The sequence below is a fragment of the Megascapheus bottae genome, chromosome 14 (genome assembly GCF_031878675.1).
Source record: "Megascapheus bottae isolate mThoBot1 chromosome 14, mThoBot2.hap1, whole genome shotgun sequence".
Taxonomy (NCBI): Eukaryota; Metazoa; Chordata; class Mammalia; order Rodentia; family Geomyidae; genus Megascapheus; species Megascapheus bottae.
Window position 1 is genome coordinate 52,127,398 of NC_143522.1, and position 12,879 is coordinate 52,140,276.

A 12,879-nucleotide genomic window follows, 5' to 3' on the forward strand; every position below is an offset into this window, starting at 1 on the left:
GTGTGTGTGTGTGTGAGAGAGAGAGACAGACAGACAGACAGACACACACACACACACACACACACACACACAGAGACTAGCACATCTGTATCCACAAATTGTCCTCTTGAACCTGTTGGGATATACTGGGAATGTCGGCACTGAAACGCTGTCTGGCTCAACCCCTCTCTTCCCCAATTCATTCTGTAGAGGATTCTGAAGGTTGGTGGATTTGTTTTGTATTATTTTGTTTGTTTTATTTACTGCGGGTTTGTTTTATTAACAAATATGACTAACTTGAAGAAGAAAAAAAAAAACTGTGTCATCTGTTGTTGTTGCTCTTAGTTCACACGACCCTGACTTTGGAAATGAAAGTCTTCCACACAAAGCCCCCTACAACCTGTAATTGTGCTAAGAATCAAATAAACAATGTTCCTTTCTTCGCACTTTTATTTGCATTTAGACTGAAAACTGTATCAGCATGAACAGGGTATTGACTTACAATAATGAGCCAAACCCTTCAGTTCTAGACAAAAGAGAGAAAGCTTTGCAGCCCATTTGAAGAGATATATTCCTGTTCACACCCAGTGACATTTGCACTACTATTTGAACTTAAATTCAGTCTTAATATTGCTGGGGAGATGGAAGGGAGGAATTGGGGACTGTAATAACAGACTGGTTCTTATTCCACATAATAGGGAAGCTCCAGGATTTTTCTTTTTTTTTTTTTTTTTTTTTTTTTTTTTTGCCAGTCCTGGGCTTGAGCTCAGGGCCTGAGCACTGTCCTTGGACTTTCTCAAGGATAGAGCTCTACCACTTGAATCTCAGCACCACTTCCGGTTTTTATCTATGTATGTGGTACCAAGGAATCGAACCCGGGTCTTCATGCATGCTAGGCAAGCACTTTAACCACTAGGCCAAACTCCCCACCAAGCTCCAGGATTTTTGACAGCTGAACTTTCCTCCCTGTTTCATAAGCTAGTAATCTTCACTAGCCAAATTTAGATTTTCTAGGTTCTGCCTTTTCATCTTCCAGAAGTAGATTCCTCAAGAGGGCTCTACTCATCACCTGCTCTTGCAGCATTTTCTCTCTGATGCTTTATTCCCTTTGATCTTTGTCCACTTCCATCATTAGTATCTCCATAGTAACTCCCACAGGAGGAAAGCAAGAGAGGGGAAAAAACATCAAAAATCAATCATTGAATATTTTCCATGTCTACAACTTACAAAATTACACTAAGGAACAAAAAGTTTTCTAGACTCACTTAAAACCAACTATCTTGAGTTTATGATTCCATGTTATTGATAGGCCAATCTGAAATTGCTAATAGCAGTGTTGGTTTTAATTTGTATAAACTAGAACATTAAGATGCATGACTCTTCATTTTCAGAGTAGTGGATAAGAAAGCATGCAAGCTCTAGAGGGAAACAACCTGGATTTGAATCTCGATTCTGAAAGTAGAGTGTAAGTTGCTTTTACTAGGCCTATTAAATAACTAAAAACAGGAGAAATGCTGGCATTCCTCTCTCCAATCTATATGTGTATCTGCTCTAAGTCATGGAATCAATAACATCTTTATGATAAGGGACCAAAACGACCCCCAAGAAACATTAGATCCTTGTCGGGACAGACCATCTACTAGACATCACAGTCCATGATAACTAGGTCAAAAAATTCTCAGAACTCACACCAAAGCAAGGCTGAAAGAGTAATCAGCCAAGTCATACTTTCACCAGCATTGTTTAGGAATTCTGCATACCTCTCTCCTGCTGCACCAATCTTTATCTATGAATCCTAGATCTCATGTCTGTACCCACAAAGACATGCTGATGGACTGAGCACTATCTTCCCATGGCACACTCATGCCATGTCATGTATCTTTCTCTGCCCTTCATTGTGTGTCCTTATTTGGTTTAGAGGGACAAATAGCCAGAGCTGACAAATGAAGGTGCTAGCGTTTGGGTTTGGAGGATAGAACTTCAGTGTGAGTTCTACCATATACTAGTTGCCTTATATACCGTAAATCAGTGAGCGAGGCAGTTTTGTTTTCCTTGTTTACAATGCAAATAGTATTTCAACCAACAGAATGCTGTGGGAATATCGTTAACCACTGAGCACTCACCACAGTGTCTGGCATACAGTAAATGTTCAATAAATATTTTATGTTTTACTTTATTTTATTGTTGGGGTGATGTACAGAGGGATTAGAGTTACATTCATCAGGTAGCTACTATGTTGCTTCTTGAACATTGTTAGCCCTTCCCATGCTTTGCTCCCACTTTCCTTCCCCCACCCCCTCCCACTCATCTCGTTTTACCCTCACCTCCCATTTTTAAATAAACAAACATATATACAATATACTAGGTACCAAAGTCAGATACAGTAACAACATGGGATATACCTTAAGGGAAAAGGAAAAAATCGCTTCACATAGTACATTAAGAACAAAAATCACAAAGCTAATCCTCGTTTCCATATACTGTAGTTCATTTCCCTTAGCCTCATTCTATCTGGACATATGTACATAAGTTTTGAGCTATCATGATCCTCTGCTAGGAGAATCCTAAACCTACACTAATTGTTACAAATGGGGGACACCATGGAACCTATGTTTCTTTGGGTGTGACTTACTTCACGTAATATGATTTATTTCCTTAACAAATGAGATTTTTTATTTTTTTATTTTTATGAATTTATTTTGTCATGGGGCTTGAATGCTGGGCCCGGGCACTGTCCCTGAGCTCCTCAGCTCTACCACTTGAGCCACAGCACCACTTCTGTTTTTCTGGTGGTTAATTTGAGATAAGAGTCTCATGGACTTGCATGCCCCCACTGGCTTTGAATTATGATCCTCAGATCTCAGCCTCCTGAGTAGCTGGGATTACAGGTGTGAGCCAGCAGCATCCCGCAAACATTTTCTCATTAACTATTATTAGTACTATTGATAGTAAAATTATATATGCTTCCTGTTTCTTTGAATAATTAATAGCAAATGAGCCCCAATAAGCAGCATACAAAAGATGGCATTAGAAGAACTGAAATTCAGATGATTCTCAAAGGCAAGTCAAACGTATAAACTAAACAAAAGACAGCATGGAAGTTTTATTACTAAGGCACTCAACATCATAAACTAATGTGAGAGTGGAGACAGGGAAGAAGATTTCATTAAAATGAAGTCCAAAGGGTGAACAAATGCTGCAGTGGTGCTTACTTGACACTGTGTTGAAAATGAATTATACAATGTGGGAATAGAGGGCGGGGGAAAAACTGGGAGACAGCAAAGACATTATCTGATTTACATAATCGCAACCTCTCTGTGCGTCACCTTTGTAATTTTTTTTTCTTTTTGCCAGTCCTGGGCTTGAGCTCAGGGCCTGAGCACTGTCCTTGGACTTTCTCAAGGCTAGAGCTCTACCGCTTGAATCGAACCTGAGTCATTGTGCATGCTAGGCAAGCGCTCTACCACTAGGCCAAACTCCCGGCCCTGTAATAATTTTTTTAATGCTGTAAAGAATGAAATGGAATATGGCCTAGTGAGAGAATGCTTGCCTAGCATTCATGAAACCCTAGGTTCAATTCCTCAGTGCCACATGAACAGAAAAAGCTGGAAGTGGCACTTTGGCTCAAGTGGTAGAGCACAGGTAGGCCTTGAGCACAGGGGTCTATTTTTGCAGGCCTCAGGACCCACAAAAAAAAAAAAAAAAAAAAAAGCATGCCTGTAATTATAGCTACTCAGTACTCAGGAAGCTGAGATTTGAAAATTGCAGTTTGAAGCCATTCCAGACAGAAAAGCCTTAGTTCCAATGAACCATGCAAAAAGTGAAAAGAGAGCAGTGTACAGTGACTCACACCTGTAATCCTAGCTACTCAGGAGGCTAAGATCTGAGGATCACAGTTCAAAGCCAGCCCAGGCACTAAAGTCTGTGAGAGTCTTATCTTCAATTAACCACCAGAAACCGGAAGTGGCACTGTGGCTCAAGTGGTAGAGTGCTAGCCTTTCGCTGAAGAGCTCAGAGACAGCACCCAGACCCAGGGTCCAAGTCCCATGATGGACAAAAAAAAAGTGAAAAGTGAAAATGTGACTCAAGTGGTAGAGTACCAGCCTTGAGTGGAAGGAAAGTCCTTAGTTCATGCCCCAGTGTGCGGACAAATTTTCCACTACGTTAATCTACAATAATAAATTATTATTCTTGCTGTGTACTGGTTGCTCAGCTCTGTAATTCTAGTAACTCCGGAGGATGAGATCTGAGGGTCAAGGTTCAAAGCCAGCCCCGGCAGATAAAGCTGGAAAACACTAGTCTCCAGTTAACCAGTAAAAAGCTGAAAGTGAAGGTATGGCTCAAGTACTAGAACAAAAAAGTTAAGTGAAAGTTCAGCCCTGAGTTCAAGCCCCAGTACTAGCACGATAAAATAAATTATATTCTTAGAAGAAACACAATTCTCCATTTTCTTCTTTGTATGTGTGTTTCAGTCCTGGAGTTTGAACTCAGAGCCTGAATGTTGTCCCTGAGCTTTTGTGCTCAAAGCTAGTATTATACCACTTGAACAACAGTTCTCCTGCTGACTTTGGGGGTTAATTAGAAATGAGGTTCTCTCAGACTTTCCTTCTTGGACTGGCTTCAAACCATGATCCTCAGATCTCAGCCTCCTGAGTAGCCAGGGTTACAGGCATGAACCACTGAAGTAAATTTTTAGTAAAAAGGACGATTTGGGCCAGGATAGTAGCTCACACTTGTGGGCCAAGATCAAGAAGAGAAGTCAGCAGGGCACAGGTGGCTCACCTTTGCAATCTTAGGTACTCAGGAGGCTGAAATTTGAGGATCAGAGTTCAAAGCCAACCTGAGCAGGAAAATCCATGAGACTCCAATTAACCACCAGAAAACCAGAAGTAGTGCTGTGGCTCAAAGTGGTAGAGTACTAGCCTTGAGCTGAAAGGCTCAAGAAAAGCACCCAGGCCCTGAGTTCAAGCCACATAAATGACAAAAATTTAAAAAATGAAATCCCACTTTGATAACTAGACTTAATGACATTAATCTTTCATCCCAACTATGTGGAAAGCGTATATCAGAGGATTTCAGTCTGATCCTGCTTTAAGAATACAAGACCTTTCTAGAAAGAACTAAAGCATAAAGGGTCCAACTGCCTGGCAAATGCCAGTCCTAAAAGAGGGGTAGAAGGGGAGGGAGGGAGGAGGATGAAAGAATTCCAAAATTTTCTGCATGAAAAAGATTTTTCTTAGAGCCCTTTTCTTTCCATTTTTTTCTCCTTGATTTTTTCCCTTTTATGTTCTCTTATTGCACCTTTTCAACTTTGGCCCCAGCCTAACCCAAACCACTCTCCTTGCTTTCTAATAGAACACATAGACAGGGGCCTGTTGGTGTTACTTGTTCTCTGATGATGGAGTTCAAACCCTTTTGCACGTACATGCTGGGCAAATGCTCTTCAATGAGCTACACCTCCAGCCCTTAGTTATTTTCAAATAAAAACTTTTTTTTTCCTGCCAGTCCTGGGCTTAGGCTCAGGGCCTGAGCATTCTTCTTGGATTTTCTCAAGGCTAGAGCTCTACCACTTGAGCCACAGCACCATTTCTGGCTTTTTTTCTGTGTATGTGGTACCGAGGAATCGAACCTGGGTCTTTGTGAATGCTAAGCAAGCACTCTACCACTAGGCCAAACTCCCAGCCCCTCAAATAAAAACTTTTAAGGGGAATCAAATGCCACTCAGAATCCTATTTCTAAAGTATCAAGTAATAAGCAAATTTCTTCAAATGACTCTGTATGTCTTCATCTTTCCAGGCCCTAATAGAGTGGAACAACTTTCAAATCTTTGAGTTCTCCTCCTTGTGGCTCTTTGGGAGTTCCATAAAAGCCTCAGTCTTGCCTCCTCCCAGTCACACACAAAGAGACTCTACCCTCCTTCCCTTTATTAGGACAGTATTATCCCTTAGAACGGGAAATATGGCCCAGCCCTAGCTGTTGGCTCATGTCTGTGATACAAGCTAATCAGGAGGTTGAAATCTGAGGATCCCAGTTTGAAGCCAGCTAGGGCAAAAAGCCAGAAGTGTCTGTGGCTCAAGTGATAGCTAGCCTTGAGTGAAAAAGCTAGGGGGCAGTACCCAGGCCCTGAATTCAGTCCTCAGTACCAGCACAAAAGAAAAAGAAGTAGGGGGGGGGGCGGGCAGGAAACCAGAGAAATAAGAATCACGTTCCTGCTGGGACACTGGTGCCTCATGCCTGTAATCCTTGCTATCCAAGATGTTCTGAGGATGGTAATTCAAGACCAGCCCAGGTAGAAAAGCCTGTAAGACTCTTCAGTTAACCACCAGAAAACTGGAAAGAGCACTATGGCTCAAGTGGTAAAGCACTAGTCTTGAGTGAAAGAGTTCAGGGACAGTGCCCAGGCCCCAAATTCCAGCCCCATAACTGACCCCCCAAATACAAAAGAATAGTGCTCCCTACAAGTGAATTGAATTCTCTATGTCTGATCAATTCTGAACCATCAAATAAATTTTCTGTAATGATAAAAGCACCTCAGTGCCATTCAATGTGCTAGCACCTAGACACATGTGACTAATGAGCATTTGAAATACAGCTAGTTAGGCTTTCATTTTATATTCATTTAAAATTCAATAGCCATATGTGATTATCACCTCACAGAGGAACTTTGGCACAATTTTACTCAGTACCTATGTTTAGTCTGAGTCATACTTTATTCATAGTTCATTCAGAAGGCAACAACCCCCAGGTGAAACCAAAGAATGTTCTGTCCTTGGCTGACCTAAGCTAATAGAGTTACAGCTCCACCTATTTGTTAAATGTCTAGGGTGACATTCAGGAACAGGAAAAAAAGAATTGGCATATTACTTCCTTGGGTTTTTTTCTCTCTTTCTTTGTCAGTTATGACGCTTGAACTCTGGGCTTGGGTGCTGTCCCTGAGCTCTTCAGCTCAAGGCTATCACTCTACCACTTGAGCCACAGCACCACTTTTGGTTTTCTGGTAGTTAATTGGAAATAAGAGTCTCACAGACTTTCATGACCAGGCTGGCTCTGAACCACGATCCTCAGATCTCAGCCTCCTGAGTAGCTAGGGTTACAGGTATGAGCTACCAGGGCCCAGCTGTCAAAGTACTTTCTATCCAGAGTGACACTTCATGTCTGTCTTCTGTTGAAGATATGTCGGAAAACTCACCTTACATTTTCTTCCTAGAGGCCTATTTAGATAGGATCCAGAAACCCTTTCTGCTGTGATAATTCCAGATCCAGCCCATCCTGAGTAACCTCAGGTCCAGAGACACCTTAAAGGACCTATAATTAGTTTTAGATACAGCAGAGATTCTTTACATTGAAATATTCTGCTCCCAAATAACTCTGTGTGTGTGTGTGTGTGTGTGTGTGTGTGTGTGTGTGTGTGAGAGAGAGAGAGAGAGAGAGAGAGAGAGAGAGAGAGAGAGAGAGAGAGAGAGAGAGAGCACGAGAGAGAATTAGAGAATTAGTCCTGGGGTTTGAACTCAGGGCCTGGGTTGTTTTTTTTTTTTTGCTCAAGGCTAGCAATCTCTCACTTGAATCACAACTCAAATTTCAGCATTTTTTGGTGATTACCTGTAGATAAGAGTCTCACAGATTTTCCTGTCCAGACTGGCTTTGGACTATGATCCTCAAGTTGAGCTTTCTGAGGAGCTAGGATTATAGGCATGAGCTACCAGTATTCAGCCAAACAACTACTTTTAAGCTGATTTGACACATCAAAAAGTACAAATGCAGTCTGGGATATAGCTCAGTGGCAAAGCACTTGTCTAGCAGGTACAACATCTCGGGTTTGATGCCTAGTATATATACATATAAAAAAAAAGCCCAGAGTTTTTTCCCAAAAAACAAAAAACAAAGCACAAATGATTCTCTGCCTGCTGAGACCCACCCCAAAGAGTTCTAATACACTGTACCTGCTTCTACCCAGTCTCCCCTGCAAAACAAACCAAAAACTCTCTACATGTTCCAGCTTTTCAGGAGAGTGGGAGATTCTGATATCCTGTAATAGCCTAGAATTTCCTAAAATTTATATAACAGCTGGTAAATTTTATATAAAAGCTTCCAAACCCCTTGGCACTTTGTATTTAGTCTTCCCCCGCCCCCCGCATCCTGGGGCATCCTTGGGTCTAAGCACTGTTCTTGGGCTTTCTCAAGGTAAGAGCTCTACCCTTTAAGCCACAGCACCACTTCTGGCTTTTTCTATGTATATGGTACTGAGGGATCAAATCAGGATCTTTGTACATGCTAAGCAAGCAATCTACCACTAGGCCAAACTCCCGAGCTGTAACTAATGCTTCTGCCTCCTCATCAGACTTCTTTATTTTTTTCATATATTTTTATTGTAATTAATAGAAGGGTTACACTATATTCACCAGATAGAAGGTGCATTATTTCACATACATTGATACCCTTTCTCATGTCTTGGTTCCTATTTCCCTCCCCCCACCCCCACTTCTCATCTTGTTTTCCTGCCTTCTCTATTCAATTTCAAATAACCAAATACACATTTATCAGATAACAAAGTGAAATACTGTAATAATATGAAATAACCAAGTGACAGCAAAAGAGATGAGAGATAACATAGTACATTAAGGACAACAATCACTCATATATGGCTTTTGTTTTTTTATCCTAAGGTCCTTTCATTTAGCATCATACTGTATGGCCTTTTGTATTTGCTCTATTGCAAATCTCTGCTAGGAGAGCCCAAGGTTTCTACTGATTATGACAAATGAGGGAAACCATTGAGCCTATGATCCTTTGAGTCTGGCTTACTTCACTTAATATGATTTTTTCTAAGTCTTTCCATTTCCTTACAAATGGGGCGGTATCGTTCTTTCTGACAGCAGCATAGAATTCCATTGTGTATAAATACCACATCTTGTTGATCCACTCATCAACTGAGGGACATCTGGGTTGGTTCCATATCTTTGCTATTGTAAATAGTGCTGCAATGAACATCACTGTGCTAGTGGATTTAGTATGCCATTGTTTCTGGACGGTTGGGTAAATGCCAAGTAGTGCAATTGCTGGGTCATAGGGGAGCTCCATGTTTAGTCTTTTGAGGAACTGCCATACTGCTTTCCATAGTGGTTGAACGAGTTTGCACTCCCACCAACAGTGTAGTAGTGATCCCTCTTGGCCACATCCCCTCCAGCATCTGTTGTTATTAGATTGCTTGATCCTGGCCATTCTAACTGGAGTGAGGTGGAATCTTAGAGTTGTTTTGATTTGCATTTTTTTTTCTGGCCAGAGATGTTGAGCAATTCTTCATGTGTCTATAGGCCATTTTTTTTCTTCTTCAGAGAAGACTCTCTTTAAGTCTTTGGCCCATCTTTTGATGGGATGGTTGTTACTTTGGAGATTAGTTTTGGAGTGATTCCATTTTTTGAGCTGTTGATATATTTTAGATATGAAGCCTTTGTCCCTTGTATGGTTAGTGAAGATCTTCTCCCACTCTGTAGGCTTCCTATTTAATTTACTAGCTATGTCCTTTGCCCTACAGAAGCTCTGCAGTTCAATGCAGTCCCACTTATCCAGCCTTTCTCTGATTTGCAGACTTTTTTATTTTTTATTTCTGCCAGTCCTCGGACTTGAACTCAGGGTCTGGGCACTGTCTCTGTGCTTCTTTTGCCCAAGGCTAGCACTGTACCATTATAGCCACAGTGCCTCTTCCAGCTTTTTCTGGATATGTGGTACTGAGGAATTGAAACCAGGGCTTCATGCATGTTAGGCAAGCACTCTACCACTAAGCCATATTCCCAGCCCATCATCAGACTTTTCATCCATTCATTTACCCAACTGGTTCTGAGCACTGCTGGACCACACCTGTTCTAGATGCTGGGAGCAAAGGATACAAGGGCATTCATGAAACTTAGTCTCCAGTGGAAGGAAATCAGACAACAAATGAGTAAATCTATATGCAGGATAATTCCAGAGAGTAACAAATGTTAGGAAAACATTTAAATGAGCTAGTCACCGGAACTCACATCAAACTCCTAGCTACTCAGGAGGCTGAAATCTGAGGATTTCAGTTCAAAGCCTGCAGATTAAATACTGAGACTCTGATCTTCAGTGCATCAGCAAAATACTGGAAGTGGATGCTTGCCTCAAGTGGTAAAGTACTGGGTTTGAGCAAAGAAAGCTAAGCTAGAATACAAAGTCCTGAGTTTAAGCCCCAGTAGTTCAAGAAAAGGAAAGAGAGAGGAGAAAAGGAAAGAGGCACTAGTGTCTCAGGCCTGTAATCCAAGGAATCTCTCAGGCAGGCAGCTGAGATCTGAGGATCACAGTTTGAAGCCAGCCTGGGAGGAAAAGCTTACAGACTGTTATCTCCAATTACCCACAAAAACTCCAGAAGTAGCACTGTGACTGAAGTGAGCCTTGAGCAACATAGCTCAGGACAGTGCCCAGCTCGTGAATTGAAGCCCCAGGACCAGTAAAAGAAAAAAGGAAGGAAGAGAGGGAGGGAAGATGGAAAGAAGGAAGGGGAGAGAAAGAGAGGAAGGGAGAAAGAGAAAGGAAGAATGGGAAGAAGAGAAAGAAAGAAAGAAAGAAAGAAAGAAAGAAAGAAAGAAAGAAGGAAAGAAGGAAAGAAAGAAAGAGGGAAGAAGAGGAAGGAAGGAAAGAGAAAAAGAAATAGTGAAAAAGGAAGGAGAGAAATCAAAAGGAAAAGGAAGGACAGGAGGGAAGAGGAGAAAGAGAAGGAATGAGAAAAAGAGAAAGAGAAGGCAAGGAAAAGAGAAGGTAAAAGGAGAAAAAAGGAAGGAAGGCAAAGACAAAAAAAGGAATAAGGAGAGCAATCTAGGGTTTTTTTTCAGACCTTATAGTCCAGAAAGTCCTCAAAAGAAAGGAAGTTTGGGGTGAAGTCTGAATACAAAGTTGCCAGTTCCACTGAAAAGGTTAAAAACCTTGGGAAGCAGCAATCTGTGGAGCATGTTACTTCTTTCCTTTTGATAATTATATTCTTCTTCCTGAAGATAACACTAGGCTTTGAACAGTAACAATATGTAACATAAGAATATTAGACAGTTTACTTGCCTTATCTTGTACTTCCGTGCTGTTTATAAGGATATTATTATTGTTATTATTATTAATTTATTTTTGCAGTGCTAGAAATTGAATAAGGCCTTGTGCTTGCTAGGCAGGTGCTCTACCACTTGAGCCACAACTCCAGTTAGGCATTTTGCTGGTTATTTGTAGAGTCTCATGGACTTTTCTGCTCTGGCTTGATTAGAATTGTGATCCTCTCTTTTTCAGCCTCTTAAGTAGCTAGGCTTGAGCTCTGCTCCGATTGTCTTAGGATGTTGCTTTATGTCTGGGCTGTAATCCTCTGATTTACATTTCCCTGTGGCACTGGGGATACAGATGTGAGCCCCTGCATCTACACACTGAGTGAGATGGAGTCTTGCAAACTTTTATGCCAGAGCTGCTGGCTGGGAACCTTAATGAACAAGTCTTAAGGACTCCCAGTTACAGTGCTTCTGAAGATGGCAGCTGTCCAGACTCAAACTATGTCCACTGAGTTAGAATCCAAGGGTAGGAATTTGATATTTGAATTTTTAACAAGGCTTCCACATGTTTCTTAGGCAGGCTGAAGTTTAAGATCTTGGTTGAAAGAATGAATGAGATGGACTGGCCTACTACTGCAAATTTCCAAAACAACTTTGTCCCATGTTTCAAAATTGTAAACTCCTAATGACAGTTCTCTCACATTTTAAAGAAGCAGTTTGGGCCAGGAGCCTGGCCTAGTGGTAGCTTGCTCACCAAGCATACACGAAGCCCTGGGTTCCATTCCCCTGAACCACATACACAGAAAAAGCTGGAAGTGGTGCTGTGGCTCAAGTGACAAAGTGATAGGCTTGAGCAAAAAGTGTCCAAGGACAGAACCCAGACCCTGAGTTCAAGCCTCAGGACTGGCAAAAATAAAAAATAAAGAATTTAACTTGCATGACAAGAATTATGAAATGTCAGAATTTCCTGCTTCCTTCAAAAAAGACTAATGAAAAATGCCTTGGTAAACCAACCCCTCATCAACATCATTTTCTTTCACCACTCATTTTCATTTTATTATAGTTGTAAAAAGGAGTTTTAATTCAACGTGTCAGTTTGTGGGTATAATGCATCTTGATCAATATCACACCCTACATTGTAATCCCAGTCAAGTTTTAACCTAACCAAAGAGATTATGTGAAAATGGACAACTCCAGAGACAAGAACCTACTTACCAGTTAAAGCGAGTCCTGCAGGTGGCTTCAAGGATTTTGGCTCCTATGCTGAGCCAACCTGAAATGCATTCAGGGACTTCAAGTGGAGTCCCCCATCTCACCGACACACACACACATCTGCGTGCCCGGGCAGAATCAGCCTTATCCATTAGCCTCTTCAGCTGCCCCGGTTCAGTTCCAAACTCCAGAGGTGAGCTATGTTTTCCCTGGAAAATAAAATTAAACTCATCTCCAGAGAAGGAAAATGGTCCTCTTGGAAGATATACTCCTGTTTTAGGGCTGCAAATAAAATTTAAGATGCCCGGTTATACTCCAGATGTTGCATTAGTTTTTTGGGGGAGGAGGGGCTTGTCTTGGGGCTTGAACTCAGGGCCTGAGCACTGTCCTTGGACTTTCTCAAGACGAGCGCTCTACCACTTGAGCCACAGCACCACTTCTGGCTTTTTTTCTATGTATGTCGTACCGAGGAATGGAACCCAGGTCTTTGTGAGTGCTAGGGAAGCACTCCACCACTAGGCCAAACTCCTGGCCCCAACCCAAGGATTTACTTATTCTTGAAAATGGGTTTCTTTCATTTAAACTTCAAATTTCCTTAGGGGTGTGTGTGTGTGTTTAATTTTAGAAAACTGGCCAGTCCACCTGGGATACA